Source organism: Microcaecilia unicolor, chromosome 11 (genome assembly GCF_901765095.1).
Source record: "Microcaecilia unicolor chromosome 11, aMicUni1.1, whole genome shotgun sequence".
Taxonomy (NCBI): domain Eukaryota; kingdom Metazoa; phylum Chordata; class Amphibia; order Gymnophiona; family Siphonopidae; genus Microcaecilia; species Microcaecilia unicolor.
Genome location: NC_044041.1, coordinates 55,680,660 through 55,699,979, shown reverse-complemented (window position 1 = coordinate 55,699,979; position 19,320 = coordinate 55,680,660). Strand labels below are relative to the sequence as shown.

General features: G+C 40.2%; 1 protein-coding gene across 3 annotated transcripts in view; it reads right to left on the bottom strand.

The window, feature by feature from the left end:
* The window catches only part of GNB1L (G protein subunit beta 1 like), a 114,297-nt gene that overhangs the window by 58,683 nt on the left and 36,294 nt on the right, over positions 1-19,320 (bottom strand). The window contains exon 3 of one of the 3 annotated variants that reach the window (XM_030220055.1): positions 2,385-2,547. The exons of the other annotated variants lie outside the window; for them this stretch is intronic. The gene's annotated coding sequence lies outside the window, so the exon portion shown is untranslated. The remainder of the gene's footprint in view (positions 1-2,384; positions 2,548-19,320) is intronic. 3 annotated transcript variants of the gene reach the window in all.

Below are 19,320 nucleotides of genomic sequence, written 5' to 3'. Positions count from 1 at the left end.
TGCTGCTTCTCCGGTTGAGCAGCAGCGGCCTGGACAAAAAGAAAAAAGCAAAAAAAACATTTCAAACCTCAAACAGTGCTCCGTAGACAGCCAGCTGGCATTGGCTGTCGTCTCTGCAGCTGCTCATCCTCTCCCCTGCACGTCACTGCCCCTGGAGGAAGACCCCGGAGGAGCACAGCAACGTCACAGGGGAGAGGAGGAGCGACTGCAGAGATGACAGCCAATGCCAGCTGGCTGTCTACGGAGCACTGTTTGAGGTTTGAAATGTTTTTTTGCTTTTTTCTTTTTGTCCAGGCCGCTGCTCAACAGGAGAAGCAGCAGCGGCCGGACACTGTTAGTATTGCGGCTGCGGGTGGCGAGGGGGTTGGTGTGCCCGAGAGGGGGGTAGGGGCTTGGGTTATGCACCGGGGGAGGGGCTTCGGTGATGTGCCGAGGTGGGGGTCTGGAACTCAAGAGACAGAGAGAGAGAAAGAGAAAGAGAAAAAGAGAGAGAGAGGGAGGGAGGGTGGGTGGGTGGAGGGGGGGATTACCTTGCTAGCGCCTGTTTCATCTGTTTCGGAAACAGGTCTTTTTTACTAGTTTGTAATAATACAATATAGCGAGGTGGTTGTGGCAGTACAGAGAAATGTGCCACTGCAGTGAAGCAATGGGCCTGTTGTAAGTACTACTACTACTACTACTTATCACTTCTATAGCGCTACAAGGCATACGCAGCGCTGTACACCACACATGAGACAGTCCCTGCTCAAACAGCTCACAATCTAAACAGGACAGGCAAACAGACAGAACAACTAAGAGGTAAGGGAATTAAAGAGGTGGGGATAAAAGCGTACAGGGCAAGTGAGTAGTGGTTAGAAGTCAAAAGCAGCGTTAAAGAGGTGGGCTTTTAGCCTCGATTTGAAGACGGGCTAGACATACAGGCTCGGGAAGTCTATTCCAGGCATGAGGTGCAGCGAGATAAAAGGAACAGAGTCTGGAATTAGCAGTAGAGTAGAAGGGGATAGACAAGAGAGATTTATCCACAGAACGGAGTACCCGAGGGGGGGACGTAGGGAGAGGCAAGAATGGAGAGGTGCTGGGGAGCAGTACAGTGAATGCACTTATAGGTCAGTAAGTACTGTGCAATATTTTGTCAGAGATAGAGTTCAAGATATCTAGCTAAACAGTTAAGACTTGGAAGGCCACAAAGGTAAAGGTAAAGGAAAATGAAAGGCCAAAAAATGACCTCACAAAAGGTGACCATATTCACATCTCCATTATCTCTCTTTCTGCATACATCCCTTGTGTTCCTCTTTTCCTTTTCTCTGCCCCCTGCCCCTCCTTCTTCCTATTATACTTATTCATCTCAGTTTCCCCCTGTTCTTCCCACTTTCTCTGATATATGTAACATCTTAACTTTTGAATGCCTTTTGTATATAGCCTGTGTAACTTGGCAATATAACAAGCTTAGAGGTCCTTTTACTAAGCTGCGGTGAGTGCTAGCGTGCATTTACCACAGATTAAAAGACATGCTCAGGCCTCCTGCGCTAATGTCCTGATCTGCATGTGCTATAAAATACTTTTTTATTTTATTGCTGAGGAAGCGTGTCTTGGGGGCGGAGAGCAGGCATTTCTGAATCAGTGTAGGGTCCTTTTACAAAGGCGCATTAGAGTTTTTAGTGCGCGCTAATTATTAGCGCACATTAAATGTTAGAGATGCCCCTTAATGTGTGCTTATTTTTAGCGTGCGCCTTTGTAAAAGGACCCTTTTGTGCAGCTACATTACCGCGTGTTGAATAATGCAGGATTAGTACGTGAGCCCTTACCACCTACAAAATAGGAGTCAGCAAGTGCTCATGCACTAATATTTTTTTAATGGCCACGTGCTAATGGCAACATTAGCACATGACCATTAATGCGAGAAATAGAAAATCAGCCGTTTTACTGCTGAAGTAAAAATGGCCTTAGCACATGGAAAAAAAAACCTGTTAAGGCCGCAATAAGGCCACAGCTTGGTAAAAGGACCCCTTAGTTAATAACCATTTTTCTCTGAATTGAAGATGAAAGTATTAGCTCTCGAAAAATCATCAAGAAATGTAGTTTCAGCCTTTATTTGTTGCATTCAAGAGGACCAGCAGAGCAGCCATGATCTGCTTATTGTAAGTTCGTGCTTTGTATTAATCCTTCATTTCCCCTTTGTTACCATATCTACATTTATTGTGCACAAGGCTGTACATAAAATAATATCCACAAACAGTGGGGATAGTAGTTTCCAGACAAATTCATAGAGGGGGACTGGCTACGACCACACCTAAAAGCTTTATTCTTGACAGGATCATTTTATGAGCGTACCATAAAAATAAAGTATCAAGAAAACAAATTAGCAGTTTGGCATGAATGCATACCTGTGCTGTGTGTGTGGTAAATACTTTGCAAAGTCTGCGCAATGGAAAACCTTGTATGGTCGTTTCTACTGCCCTAGGGAACAGATTTATCATGAACAGTTCCTTAAAGAGCTCCATCGAGATGAAACATTTCATCAGCTTCTGCAGTGTTAAGTACACGAGCCTCCAAATGTGCATGTGGAAAAAAAAAAGATTTTAAAAAAAGTTTTCAATTCACTATAAAATATCTAGATGCCACTTGGACCTTCTGCTAAAGAAAAACCTTGAAGAATTAAAAACACTACCATATTCCGACAGGAAAAAATTCCAACTGTGTGAAGCAGGACTCTTGTTCCCACTCCTGTCATTTCTAAATCATCACACACTCTAGGGGAAAATAAATGATAAAATATTATCAAACTGTTTTCACATCTCCTCTCATATTCCATTTAAGATATGGCCACCCAGTGCAATGCCTGGAAGATTATCATCAAACAAGATAACAAGAAGTTATTGAGCTATGCCTATGCCATGAAGAACCAATACTCAGATGCTGATTTTCACCAGAAAGTGTGGTTATTATTGCTATGAAATGTCTTGCTCATCAGATATCACAACACTAGCTACCCATTTTGTGTGGCTAAAATTCATGCTGTAACCGATTACCATCCTCCAGAAAAGTGGCTCTAAAAATGAAGATATCAAACCCCAGTAAGGCGTTGTTTTATGTAGGCCTGCCCAATTCAGGGCTGGTGACACTTCTAGGCTTACAGAGCTTATTAATTAGATATTAATTCTGTGATTCCTAAGAGTGAACAAAACAGTGTGTATGATGGCAGATTGCTGAATATTGCTGCACTTGCACTAACACAGAACCAGTTGATATCTGTTGTCCTTCACCTCTTCATAGCCAGGAAATCTGTGCTTATTATCATGCTTTTTCAAACCATAGCATTGTTTCTGTCTTCACCTCTTCCTGCCCAAGGCCATTCACATCCACCACCCTTTCCAGAAGGAAATATTTATTTATTACACAGACTTGCTTGGCCTTTATCTATTCGCTTACAGCCTCGCACAGTGACCTACAATATTCTTTCCTCTGAGAAAGATTTGCTTCATGCGCACCATTGATCCCTATGAGGTATCAGAATGCCTCTTTCATATCCCTCAGGTATCTATTCTGTTGTCGATCTTAGTGTGTGATCTGCAGAGAGGCAAACGGTTCCTGCTTCCCTTCACAATACTGCTCACAAATGCACTTAACAGAACCAGTCTTTGGACTGACCTTTAAGGCATCCCACTAGTTATTCTTCCTTCCTGAGCATAAACTCCATTTACCACCACTCCATGTTGCCTGTCACTTAGGGGCCCTTTTACTAATTGCCAGATGCACTAAACTCAACGGAAAAGCCCTTCCCTTACCGACCCCTTAGTGAATCGGTAAGGGAAGGGCATGCATGAAGGAAATCGCATACAAATGAGCTGCTCGCTGGGGGGAAGGGGTGGGCGCAAGCTGAAAACAACCTTGGAGGGAACGAGGAGAATGTTGAGAGAACCTCCATGGCTGTGGTCATTTCAGGCACGTAAGAAAAACACGTCCGAGAAGAACGCCCATCACAAAAGCTGAAGGAAAACGTCCAGATGCTCGTCAGGGAAGTCCTTTTTTTCCCCCTGATGAGCACTTGGATGTTTTTCCTTCAGCTTTTGTGATGAGCGTCCTCCTCTGCATGAGTCCCGCCCAGCAGCACCGAGAGGTGCAGACCTCCCGTTAGGTTTTCTACGGTGCATGGAGTCGGAAAACGGCTGTGCATCTGCTAATTAGCTCATTATAATAACCTGTTGATCATTTGCATTCCGTTTTCGTTAGCTGCTACCATGACAGGAAAATGGCTCGGGGAACCAGTTTATGCATGTCCCGGTTTACTACTTGCGTGCTTAACTGGCTAGAACCAGTTTAAAAACCATGTTGCTGGCTCGTTAAGTTTGGTGCATCTGGCCCTAAGCCCGGTAGGCGAACACCAAATTGGAGTCATCGCCCGGTTACAGCGTGGTAATTTCAATTTTGGCGCGTGTCCGCTACGTATGTCTGAAAAATATTTGTTCTTTTCCGGCACGTGTAATGGATGTGCGCCAAGTGGCATTTGACACGCATAGGTCATTACCGCCCAGAACCTTTACCGCTAGGCCAATGGCTGGCAGTAAAGTCTCAGACCCAAAATGGATGCGTGGCAATTTAGATTTTGCAGCATGTCCATTTTCGGCAAAAATAAAAAAGAGGCCTTTTTTACAGGCGCGCTAAAAAATGGATCAGCACATGCCCAAAACCCGAGCCTGAACTACCACAAGCCATTTTTCAGTGTGCCTTTGTAAAAGGACCCCTTAATCATTTTCTAAATCCAATCTGCTGCCAAAAAACCCTAATAAAATGGCATAAAATGCCCTAAGAAATGGAATTGATTGGAGTAGAATGACACCCCTCTTAATGGAGGAAAAGGGGGAAAGATGGAAAACATATCAGGAAGCAGATTCTTTGGGACAGAGAATAAATAGAAAAACCATGTGTGTGTGTGTTTGTGTGTTTGTACTGCAGATTATTTACAACGCTTCCACATGGATGAACTTTGACTCCAGCATTTTTGGACTGTTTCCCAAAATTCCAATGGGTATTTTGTGTGACATCATCACACTGCGACATAACTCACTTCTGGATTCTACGGAGAACTTTCACATGCCTTACAGTGCATAAAAGTTGCATATTCAGAGTTTGTTCACCTGTGATGAAAATCAGTGTTTCTATGAAATGTTAGTAAGAACATAAATGCTCTTTTTTTTCTCTCATCTTGGTGTTCTGGCTATTCATTGAATGGAAAGCAAACAAACCCACCACACATTTACAGTATTAGATAAAATACATGAAGACAACCGTGGTATAAAATCTTAATACTGGATCAAAACATTAGCTGAGAAACATTAATAAAAAGATTAATACATTTTACATATTCATTTCTGGAGGGCCAATCGGTTTTCTTGGTTGTGAATAAGGACTTTATAATTAAGTCTGATAACTACGGCCCTTGATATCTATATTTCTTGGAATTCTTCATTACATATAGTAAAACTATTAGGGGAAAAAATCATACCAGGTTCAGAACACTAAAGATTTAAAGCTAGAATTACTAACATGTGCTACCAGGTTGGAATTTACCAATGTCCTTTAATGTGCATCATTTTACTGCACATCCCATTTTATGCAATGGAACCTAGTTACTGCACTAATAACACAATAACAGCATTAGTGCACAGTAAGGGCCCTGTTTACTAAGCTGCGTTAGAGGCGTGTTAACGTTTTTAATGCGTTCTAACCAGTGTGTTTTTTCTAGCAAGAAAGGTACCAGTAGTCAAATGCCAGGCCATCCTTCAGGGGTGGGGTGATCACTGAGGGACCCACCCCACAGTAGCCTGGCCCCCTACAACCAGTCACAGAATCTATGGCAAGGCAGAAATCGTGTGTACAGCCTGAGCTCTTTCATTAAAACTTGGGGTTCATGGGTCAATTTTAGCAGATAATAGAAAAGGTGCCAGTACTCAGTACCCCCTCAAAAAAAGCCCTGGTTCTAACAGTGTAGATGCCTATAATATTCCTATGGGTGTCTACACAGTTAGTGCATGCTAATTTTTAGCTTACGCTAAAAACACTAGTGCACCTTAGTAAACAAGGCTCTAACAGAGTAGCACATGTTAGCCTTGGGCGCTACAATGCCATTAGAAGTACTGAACAGAATTAAGCACGTTTTGTCAATGTCATAGAGTTTGTTTTATCTGATCAAGATCACTTGCATGTGTGTGTTAAGTCTTCATTGTTACACTGGAAACAATGTGCTGAATACTTTCATAAATGGCAAGGGAAATGAAAGATGGAAAAAGAAAGAAATATTTTCAGTTTGCTGCCTGCTGGTTTTAAAGTGATTTCTGTTTCTTGATACAAGAGAATTTTTTCTGTGCCAAATTTCTTTTGGCCAATACAAAAAAATAATTACTGAAATCAAACCAACTTATCAAATAGAATTATCAAATAGAATTCTAAGCATAAGCAAAGTCATTTCTTGCCTTTTGCAACTCTTCTTCGTATTTTGGTTGATGGCATAGAATGCTAAATTTTATTTTGGTGATGTTAAATAAATTGGCACTGGGAAATCCAGCTGGGATTTAGATCAGTGACCTGTTGACTAATGACCTATCAGCACTGACAGATTCTTAGCTTAACTTAGGCTGTTGCAAGTGTACCAGCCATTCGGTTACAGCTCACAAGTGTCTTATCTAGGCCACTAACAAAGTAATACAACGCAACAGTATATCACTAATAGTTTTCATACAAAGAGATCCAGAAAATAATACAATTTGATGATTAGAAAGTCATATAACAATTTAACAATCAATAAATATTCCATGCAAAGATTAACTGATCCAATTCCAACTCACTGAAACTTTAAACTGGCAGCTCATTCAGCACCAGCTTGACGAAACAAGAACAGATCATAAAAACAAGTCACAAATGTATTCAGTTCAGTAAAACAATATTACCTATAGCCTGTCCATTGAATTTTGTTTCTGTGTCCACACAGACTGATATGGCAACCATAAGACTTTATTTTATATACTGAAAAGGAGGTTAGCAAAAAGCCTTCCAGTCCAGAGGCTAATGCATTAAAAAAAAAAGCCTCACAGAAATACGTAACTCCGTTCAACTGTTTATTTTAGAGAAGGCACTGGAGTACCAAAAAGATGTTTGTTTTCATTGTCTTGTGTTACACTGATGCTGTAACTAATATTAAAGGATTATGACTTTGATTCCAAACATTTCATCATGCCAATTCCAGCGATACAGGATCCACATCGCTAACCCAAAGGCATGTACCAAATATTCTGCCTCTAAAATATATGAAGGTTACATGTTGCAATTTACAGTAAAATTACATAATTTAGAAAACAAATATAATTATTTCCCATGTAACAAACAGATCTACCCCTGGGAACTACACACAGACCGTGGTGTCTTTTAGGGAACTGCGAGTTCGCATATGGATCTCATTGCCACTTGCACATTTTCAGGGACTGAAACAAAAGCAATTAATCAACATGTAAAAGCCAGAAATTAACAAACATTCATCATTCTAATATGTAAAAGCGATAAATTAACATAAACATTAATCATTCTAAAGTTCCTAATATGTCAGGAGAATACCCTCCTTTTTCAATTTCTCAGTATCTTTCTTGGCCTTTTTTTTTTTTGCTTCTCCACTACCAGCTGTTTGACCTTTCTCAAGACAGCTGAAGCATTTTGGATACTGGTAAATATTCCTGAGAAAGCCAGGCAACATTTAACACAGATGTCTAAAGAACAAGGGACCCTAGATCAGCGCGGACTCTGTATCATATATCTCAGTAAGTCCTCTTAACACATTAGGTGGAGGCAGCAGGAAAGCACAAATGAAATAGGTGAAATTGTTAGTGTTCTATAAACAAGTTCATGCTGGAAGATGAATGGAATGGACACCTTAGCTGGTTTTTCTTTTATCAAGTCATTAGTATCACAGGATATGCTACAGAAAAATATACAGCCTCATGTTAGGTTCAGGAACCTGCCATCGACCACACAGCCATTGTTGATCATCCCTTAAGGCAGCAATGCTACCAATATTCATTAAAATATCATTTTACCTGCGTCTTGACTCTGTTCCTGTGTGATAGTGCTAGTCCTATTCCAGGTACATTTTCGCCCCAAACTATTGTATTTCTAAGGTATGTTTCCTTAAAATATTTACCAAAAATAAAACAAAAAAACAAAATAGAAATATAGGTATCTTCTTAAGAAAAGCAAAATAAAAAAAATCCCTGCCCTGAACTTAGGGAGTCTTTTACTAAAGCTTAGCTCAAGTTATCTGCAGCAGGGCCCATTTTATTCCTATGGGCCCTGCTGCAGATTACTCAAACTAAGCTTTAGTAAAAGACCCCCTTAGTCTTAAGCAAAATCTGTTGTCTTGACACCGAGCCTATCCGAGTAGCATTAAGAACAAGTTAAGAACATAGCAGCACCCTACTTTATTTTGTCAGTAATGCTGGGTGAGGAACTTTTGCAAAAACATGACTTCACCTTAAGAACGTGAGAAATTTTAGAGGGGGGGGAGAAGAAAGAAGGGAAAGGAAAATATGTTTTAATCTAATGTTTGTATTCTGCAACCACCATTTTTTAGCTCTGTGCGGATTACATAAAAAAAAGAAGTCAGGCATTCCTGGGAAATACATAAAACTTCCTACTATATAATCATTAAAAAACCATCAAGAACAATTAAAATTAATACAAAAATTTCTCAAACAGCCACGTTTTTACCAACTTCCAGAACAGAGACTATTAATATGTCTTATAGCTGAAGGCAGATCATTCCAAAATTCAACTCCAACAAAGGAGAAAGCAGACTGAAAGATTGTCTTAAACCTAATAAATTTAGCAGAAGGTAAATGTAAAATTAACACATCTCTCAGCAGCATGATATTGCCAAAACTTGGGAAAACTGACAGTGAAGTCATATACTGTGGAGCCAAGCCACGTAATATCTTAAAAATAGTTGTACCAATCTTTAAGCAATTTTTTTTCCTGTAAACCAAATAAAACTATGGGCTAAGCTACTGGGTTACAAAAAGTATATCAAAATCTAGATTTAAAATAAATACAAGTCATTGCCATGTTTTATGTCTAGTATGTCATAAAATCTGCCACCTGTGCAAGCTGATTTCAAATTTGCATGTTGGAGAAACTATTGCAACCTAGCAGAAAACTGATTAAGCGCAATATCATTAGCAGGATCTTTTCAGCTGCCTTCTAGTTCAACCATGAATTGCAACATGCCAACGACGACGACTAGCCTGCCTAGCTTCCTTCATTTCCATGGTCTCGCTGCCATTTCTAGTATCCAGATTTACATACTATCTAATGCAGCTTTTTAGAATAAGTTGCACATGTGACATACAATTAATAGTTGCATTGTTGGATGGGCAGAAAAAAAATCCCAGAGGTTCAGTCAGTCCATTTTTTCTAACAGCTCTCAATATAGGGTAATCCAGAGGAAAGCAGAACACTGTGTATTTATAGCGAATTGCTGTACCAGTGAAAACAATCCCATCCTGACTCCAAACCTACTACTACTACTACTTGACATTTCTAAAGCGCTACTAGGGTTACGCAGCGCTGTACAATTTAACATAGAAGGACAGTCCCTGCTCAAAGGAGCTTACAATCTGGCAATTAATTCAAAAGTGATGGGTTAAAACAGTTCCCTAGCAAATAGCTATATCATACTCATAACATCCATATCTTTGCTTCTAAAGACTGGTCTTCAGTCTTAAAGAATGTTATACGTAAACTGTACAAGAAGCCCACACAGTCTGAATTATCTGCTATAAGTTTGGGGCAGAACTGTGAAAGAACTCAGACATATGTTTTTATATCCATTCACGGTGGATGTTATCAACGTGGGCTACCGTTAAGAAGTGTTATTTTACCATTAACCCCGGTTATTAGTAACTAGGTCTCATTGCATAAAATGGGATCTGTACTAAAACAGCACGAGTTAGTGGTAAAATAGCATATCTTAATGGTAGACCACATTTACTTAGTTATTTTAATTTATTCATACTTGTATCCCACAATTATCCAAAAACCAGTTTCAGTTCAATGTGGCTTACATTTAACAGTTGTTAGAGATTACATTGATAACTACACCTTCAACAGTCAGGTAGAGTTTTGTAAATTCCTCTGGGAAACTGAATACTTAGTCACGAAACAAGTTGCCAATTTTTTTGTTTTAATTGCTGACTATATTTTCTCTTAATACAAACTGAACAAATCAGTTTTAATGGTTGCCAATCCACTGGAGTACAATCAGAAATATTCCTAAAGATCAAAGGACGCATGCGGAGCACCTATAAAAATCACTAGCCAAAATCACAAAGGACTTTTCTGGAGCAAATAGTGTTGCAGACAGTTAGCGATGCGTCAAATCACACGGCATAAGCTGAAATCATTCAAGCCCAAATTTGTTCAATGAACAGAATGCATGATTGAATCAACTGGGGAGCTTCACAGTGATTCATTAGTGCAACTTTAAGATCATGAATATATTCTTCTCAGTGTTTCAGTCTATTACTACTACCACTAATCATCTATATAGCACTAGAGAAAAGGGGATAGAGTAGCAGCTAGGCTGAGAAATGGGGAAATCAGGTTCAAATTCCACTAATACTCCTTCTGATCCTGGACAAGTCAAATCACCCTCCACTGCTTTAGGTACAACTTAGATTAAGTCCACATGGACAGGGAAATATAGGAGGGAAGGAAAGGATCCGGTTTTAGTTCACACCTTTTTTCAGTATAGCTTAAATTGAGTTACATTTAGGTACAAATAGGTATTTTGCTGTCTCCAGAGGGCTTATATTCAAAGGGGTCCTTTTACTAAGTCGCGTAAGCGTCTATGCGCACCCATGTGCCAAAATGGAGTCACCGCATGGCTCTTGCGATAATTTCATTTTTGGCGTGCGTCTGATACACGCAACTGAAAAATAATTTTATTTTTGGGCGCGTGTAACAGATGCAAGCCAAGTGGCATTTGGCGTGCGCAGGTCAGTACCGCCCAGTTACCGCATGAGTCTTTACCGCTAGGTCAATGGCTGGCAGTAAGGTCTCAGACCCAAAATGGAAGCGCGGCAATTTTCATTTTGCCACACGTCCATTTTCGGCAAAAATTTAAAAAAGGTCTTTTTCACAGGCGCACTGAAAAATGGATTGGCGCGCACCCAAAACCTGCGCCTACACTACTGCAAGCCATTTTTCAGCACGCCTTTGTAAAAGGAACCCTAAGTTTCTGCCTGAGACAAGGGAGGGTGAAATGACTTGCCCAGGATCAAAAGGAATCACAATGGGGTTTGAACCCTGACTTCCCTGGTTCTCAGCCTGCTGCACTAACTATTAGGTTACTCCTCCTTGTAACTCACCTTCAGCTCAAATTTGGAAAGTGAGTAATTAAATCCACAAATACAAATGTTAAAGATAAAGAACAGTCATGGTAGTAGTTTTTATAACTTGACCTTTATTATATCACAGTGACCACAAAAGAAACAGCAGGTATAAAAAGTGTAAAAAGTCTGAAATCAAACATATAAATGGCAAGTGACTGACTCACCTGCAAGTGCACAGTAGAGACTTCCCTCTCTGTTCCGCCCTCGCGTCAAGACGTGATGACGTCAGAGGGCGGAACAGAGAGGGAAACGGAGTCGGACGCTACTGCTGCCACTGGAGCCTGGAAACGAACATCGCGCGCACCAACCTCCATCCCATCCCCGCCACTGCTCCTGCCCCCCTCCGTATCGGGCCCTCTGCACTGACCTGACAGCACCTCTCACCTCCATGTGGAAGTGCTGCAGGCAGCAGCAGAGCGATCTGCTGCTGCCTGCAGCACTTTCACACGGAGGTGAGAGGCGCTGTCAGGTCAGTGCAGGGGGGAGGGAGCAGCGGCGAAGAGGGTAGCTGGAAATCTCACCCGTTTTAATGGGCTTAACGGCTAGTTATATATAAAACAAATTAAGTCACCAGTTCTATGAAAATGAACCGAAATTCTGATAAGCAGTGAAATGGATTATAAAGCAGTAAAGTGAAGGGCTGTTTGTTTTCCCATTGTGCCACATAAAGCTCACTGAACAGAATGAAAAATGTAACAAAATCAGTAAACACATATTGCAAATACACCATTGGCATAGTTTCACACACCAGTACTTTCTCACTCCCAAGAAGACACCATGAAATGAAGGTAGGAAAAGAAACAAGAAAAAAAGGGCGGTGGATGGAGGACAAATCGGAGGAGTGATGGTGAAGCAAGAAGCAGCAGGTGGATCTGATCTATCATGGGCTCACAAGTGCAGACAGTTTTTACATTTCTTTAACTGGATCTGTAATTTATTATCTGCACAATAATTCTGTATCAATTGATACCTATGAAATCATTAAGCAACAAAACGATGGATCATAAGTCCAAAGGTTCAAGCATCTGCCCAGCTCTGGTAAAATTTTCCTATTTTTTTTTTTAGCTTTATCATTCTGGCCAGCCAGCAAAACAATGGTGGAAACAGAATTCCTGCCACAATGCGATCAAAAACTTTACTTGCAGATCATGATGAAAGCTTCACCGAGTCACAGGCCTTCCTCGCCTACCTCAGAATACCCTCATTTCTTTAACAGGGACTTACATAAGCCCATGATGCCAAAATAGGACAAGAGAGAAGAAAGTAATCACTTTCACATTTTCTGGTTACTGTATTTTTATCCCTAGAATATGTACAGCATGAAGGAAGGTAAGAAGAGGCCTCTTGTGTTATTAATGATAATCTCAGCTGAAACCTTTCAGTGCCAGAGATACTCAAATGTGTGGGTTTGTCACAGGATACGAGACCCTAACCCAATATACGAATGCCAAAGTCTCCTTGGTTTTATTATGAACAATATTCACTAATTAAAAAATAGACTAGTGGGGAGTGGAGGAGTGGCCTAGTGGTTAGGGTGGTGGACTTTGGTCCTGGGGAACTGAGGAACTGAGTTCAATTCCCACTTCAGGCACAGCAGCTCCTTGTGACTCTGGGCAAGTCACTTAACCCTCCATTGCCCCATGCAAGCCGCATTGAGCCTGCCATGAGTGGGAAAGCGCGGGGTACAAATGTAACAAAAAATAAATAAAAAATAGACTGGAGAACAAAGATTATATGCTGCCATGTGGAAAACGAAGAGTTAACAGTGTATGTCAGCAATTTAAAATAATCCCAATTAAAACAAACATTATTACTAGCAAACTGACTTCTGCCAGCCACATACTTCTGCCATGACCATCTTGCAGGATTACTGCATCCCTAATGGCCCTATTACTCATCTAGTCATTTCTTATTGTCTGATTATACATCTTTTTGACATGTATCCAGTGTAGAATTGCCTCCAGTCATTTTCTGCTACAGAATTTTAGGTCTCTGTTTATAAGGACATGTTGATTCAGTTTCCTGTCCTACAGGATTCTACAGTCAAAGCACTGGAGGAGAACGTCCTGTAGTTCAAGTCCACAAACATGTCAGTCTATTGATACGTATCAAATATCACTTTTGTTCATATGTCCAGTAGTGAAAATTGCAATATTTTCTTTGACAGAGTATCAGACATAGGCAAACGAAGAATCCAGTTGTAGAATGGTTTTTGCTGATGATGAAGTGTGACTGATTTAAAAAGATTAAGCTTGGTCCTGCACTTTGCAGGGTATATTTTTAAATTCTGGATGCAGAAATTCAGGGAGAGAGGGTTGGCTGGCTGCCGCCACATTTGCTTTCCTCATATAGCCGTAAGATCAGCTACCTGGTGTTTTTCAGTTCTCTCTTCTACTTGGAATACTGGAACAGATGGAATACACTGGTATCGCAAACTAAGGGGTCCATTTACGAAGCCGCAGCAAAAGGGGGTCTGCGCTGGCATCGGCATAAAGTCCACTTTTATCACAGTGGGTAAAAGGCAGTTGTTTTTTTTTTTAAGAAAAGGACGTGCAGCGAGTGAATGATGATTTATGAACCACTTTGATGGTTTTCATTAACATATAGGTGGTATATTATATAAATATCTACCGAGCAGGGGTTGCTAATTTAACACATGGAAGTTAATTTTAGTAATAATATATCCTTACTGACAACTCAAGGAAGATGCGGATCTGGTTCTAGAGCTAAGATGAGTAACAAATACGAATGTTATTTAAATTAGTTATTTTAAATGTCGATTCAAACCAAAGAAATACTGGATTACTTCTTTTACTTTTCTAGAGCTATCCTATTAACAGAGTCATTCTCAATCCAGTATTTGGGACACACAGGTCAGGTTTTCTAGATACCCACAATGAATATGCATGAGATAGTATATACACATTTATCTCATGCATATTCATTGTAGGTATCCTGAAAACTTGATTGGCTGGGATGAGAACCCCTGTATTAGCATAATGGATACTAATTTCCTTTCATTTAAATTAGCCCATACTTACTAGACACTAACACTCTTAATTTGAACTTTTATGTTACACTGGAACAGAAGCTGAACTTAAGCTGCCAAGCTGTGACTATGCCCAGAACAGCACACCATTGTACTGTGTTTCTGCACTGGCAGGAACTAAGGAGTCAATCTGTCATCAGATGACCTGCTTCTGACATGTCCTCACCAAACTTATTAAAAAATCTCTTCCCTCTACCATGATCTTCAACCTGAAAAATCAAGATCAAAGTACAGTTGGGGTCTTGCTGTACTTTTACAGCACAATAAAACTGTTAAAAAAAAAGTTAAACACATTAAATGTGTGATGGAAAAATTGAAATGATTAAAAGCTGAGTCTTGTTTATAGTGGGAGCAATACAGTCTCTTCACAAAAATATTAGAAACTAGAAATAATCCATTGTCAGGAAGATAATTGGAGAAACTCTTTCTTCCATGGATTATTCTATGAGGTTGTGTCACAGGTCATAGTCACTCAAGAAATTCAGATCTAATCAAAAAGTTCATAGTTAACTACAAGGACCCTTTATATTTATATATATAAGGACAGTTTGAAAAGACAACCCAAATGGATGAAAGGTTTTACATTTTTTCATTTATTGTTTGTTTCATTTTATTTGAAATGTCAAAAAGAAAACAAAAGTATGTTTGGTCCCTGCAGTCAGGTCCTTCCCTATCTACCTTATACTCTCTTACCATAGCAATTTCTCTTGATGGGGCAGAAGTGATCCTCATCTACATCTGTCCCACTGATTCAGCTATTATAAATGGTGTCAGATGAATGAGGCTGGCAAACGTTTCTTGTATGGTAGAAATTTTAAATGGTATTGGCCTCAGTCTGCCAGAGCCATTTGTAACAGCCACGCTTGAAATGCGGGAACAGCCAGGATTCGTCTGCACTCATGGAACAGAAATGGTTACACTTAGGGAGTCCAGGAGGTATTTGGTAGAGGTCCTAGAGGATTTCTTGGGCTGTTTGTGTTGTGTGGATTGACCTAATTTCTTAAAATGAAATAAAAACAAATATTTTATTCTTCTTTCATTTTAAACACACATTCAACTGAAACAACAAATAAAAATTTTCCATTTCATTTCAAATGAAAAGACAGCCTTAATACTCATTAAGAATGGAGGAGTGGCCTAGTGGTTAGGGTGGTGGACTTTGGTCCTGGGGAACTGAGGAACTGAGTTCGATTCCCACTTCAGGCACAGGCAGCTCCTTGTGACTCTGGGCAAGTCACTTAACCCTCCATTGCCCCATGTAAGCCGCATTGAGCCTGCCATGAGTGGGAAAGCGCGGGGTACAAACGTAGCAAAAAATAATTAAAGAATGACATAGGGATGGGGACACACGGTTAACCGTGGGGATGGGGAAAGGGACAGAGCCTGTGAGGACAGGGACAAATTTCTGGACTAGTGCCAGGATTAATGTGTACAGAATGCTCAGAAGGCTCTAGCACAGGAATCAAAGAGCAGACCAAAGAGCATGAGCCCATAAACGCTTGAAACTAGCCTTAAACAGGCTGTTACAACTAGATGGAACAACATCTATAAAACGTTAGTATCAATATGTAAAAAAAAACACGTCTTAGACAACTGACAACTGAATTCAATCAAAAAAAACTGCAGAAGCTGCTTTTGGATTTAAATGAAGCACTGTTAAATGACATAATTAGTGTCTTCTCTGCCTTTGACGTGACAACTAGAGTCTTGTCTGCTGATCAGACTCCCACCGTCTACAACGTCATTCTATCACGTGCCCAGTTGCTCAAGCATCTTACTGTTACTGCAACAGATTCAGCCACTGTTGCTGGCATCAAGGACATATATTTTCCTGTTCATTCACTATACAGTGTTGGGTCTCTTCTACACCCATGTCTAAAAGACAATCCAATTATCTTACCAGATGATGTAAAACACAAGCACCAAATCTTTGAGAAGGTTATATCAAAACCAGATCAAAATGGAAGGCTCGAGTCTATCAACATCTACAACTCTAAATACCTCCAAATGTGAGACTATTCTTTTCCCCTCTTCACGGCACATGAGTTCAGTCCACTGCAATCAAACTTCTACATAATGCTCACCAGTTTGACCATGTCACCCCTCTCCTGTGGAAAGAACAATGGCTCCCTATCTCTGCCAGCACTAAATTAAAAATACTCCTACTGGTCGATAAATCCAGGTTCCCTGCTCCCCCATCTTAACATCTCCTCATCCCTTACTTCCCCCTCCACTCCCCATCACATCTTTACTCACCTTTCTGTTTCTCTTTATATAGTTTTATGTTCTGTAAACCACTTTAATGCCTATGTGAAGGCCCTCAACAGTATATCAAGTTTGTTGAAACAAACAAACTCAGGATCCTATACAATCCATATTCCCAGAAAGCATCACATCTGTGGAAAAAAAAAACCCTTCAAAAGAATGAAAATGGATGTTAGCAGTTTTCTGAGTGACTTTTATAGATCAATGCCTCCTTTGAAGGCTATTGTTAATGAATTGGACAGTTATTTATGGTCAAGTGATGCAGACAGCAATGTTTTCATTTGTGCTGGCCAAAACTGGTAAAACTTTCACAGAAGATCCTGTGCATTCCTGCTATCAGCACATCTTCTGAGAAGATATTTTCTACTGTGGGAAGGACTATGGAAGACAGGAGAACTGGATTGAATCCTGAGATTCATCCACAGATTTAAAAAAGCATACAGAGTGAGTTGTATTTTGTCCCCTTAGATACTTTAACAGGGTGGATAGGGCTACTTGGGCTAGCAGAAGTCAGATATTGTTGAGGTTGAAAGGGTAGAGGGTGGAGGGGGGGCAGGGGGGTTATATTTCAGTTGCTCGTTGTTATTATTGTTTTCTATTTGTGATTTATAAACAGTTATAAAGAATATTGTTCCTTTTTATACTTTAATAAAAAGATAAAACATAAAATCATAAGTGTTCGAGGCTTGTGCAGATGAAGACAGAGTCCGTGGGGATGGGAGACAAACTTTGACCTCATGTCATTCTCTAAATACCCATTAATAGCTCTTAGATCTGCAGGGATATCAAGTTACTAAAAAAAAAAAAGAGAGTGGAGAAGTGGCCTAGTGGTTAGAGCACTGGTCTTGACATCCAGAGGTGCCCAATTCAAATCCCACTGCTGCTCCTTGTGATCTTCGACAAGTCACTTAACTCTCCACTGCCTCAAGTACAAACTAAGGGCTCCTTTTACAAAGTGGCGGTAAGGGCTCCCGCGCTAACCAGGCAATAACCGGACAGCACGTAGCACTGCCTGATTACCGCAGAGTACACACCATCGCTACTTCCATAGTAAAAGGAGCCTTCAAAGCGGTTTACATAGTATATACAGGTACCTGGGGCAATGGAAGGTTAAATGACTTGCCCAGAGTCAGAAAGATCTACAGTGGGAATCAAACCTACTTCCCCAGGATCAAGGTCCGCTGCTCTAACCGCTAGGCTACTCCTCCAACAACCAACAATCAGATTCCTGCTGGCCTCCACATGAAAGGAAAAAAGTGAAAAACAAGAACATGAGTTCTCAAAGTCTATCAATTCTTTATTGACGGACTTTGAGAACCCTTGTTCTTTGTACTTCACTTTTATTCCTTTTCTTTTGCACCCATGAAGCTGATGTCTCCTTTTTGTGCGCAGGCCTCCACATCAGCCATTTGCCACAAACTCCAAGGGAAAATAATAGTACTGGATAAAAACTAAAGAGACAAGGAAAACTGGAAATCAAACAGAACAAAGGTATTCAATATGCTCCCTGCATAGCAAAACACAGATTTCAAAGTTTAAAAGAAAGAAATTGTTCAAGTTTGTTGACCAACACAAGATTGGCTATACTGTAATTATTTCCAGATGTGGGAACTGGATAAAACAATTTAACATAAGACAGAAGAAAATGTGCACTTTAATAAGAATCTTCTGCAGGCAAAAAGTATATAACTAAGAAATTATGTATCCCCATAATAAATTCTAATGAGTGTTATATTATTTTTGCATGGTGCCAGCTCACTATGGTTATTATAAGGCACAGTTTTCTCAAGAAACAAATTTACTATAATCATTTATACAGGCAGAATGAGAAGAAAAAAAAAACCCAGCAAGCAATACTCAATCAGCTCCAGTCTCCACACTGTTGTCAGATTCTCCATCTGCATCTCTACCAAAAATTATGACAATTTACAGAGGGGAGATTAATTAAGCCATATCCAGTCAAAGCCTTTTTTCATAGCTCCAGACCAAATCTTGTATATTGTTAGGATTCTCTTCTCTCCCCCCCACAACCTTTTTGAAGACTTAGTGAATGATTGAAGCTTCAACTTTCTGAGAAACAGATAACACAAGGCTAGTAATCTGACTCTAAGCCACTGGATAAAGGCAGTTTGTTTCCTCTTAGCCCATCTGTCAACACCTCTTCAGTAATTAGCCCTAATTATTACAAAGGGCTAGCCTCCAATTCGCATTATTAAATCAGAACCAGTATCATAGCCAGGTATCTTTCAACACCTTCCAGGCTGGCGACCTTCGATTTCATTGAATCTTCTATCAGTATCCGCCTCTGGAAGAGTCTGGGCAGTAATTTCAGTATCGGCTTCAAAGTTGCAGATCCCACAGTGGAATTCCAGGGATGCATTCACAAGCACACTCACATGAAGTGACGGGGGAGCAGCACCACTGACCTCAGTATTGTTCTGCTCTGTACAACTATCTCTGTGTTGCAAACCACATTTCTGCAAGTGACACAAAGCACACATTAAAATGGAAGAGAAGTCTTTCTTTGGGAATGAAGGGGCAAGAATCAAAAAGAAAAATGTTCTCTAAACTGGA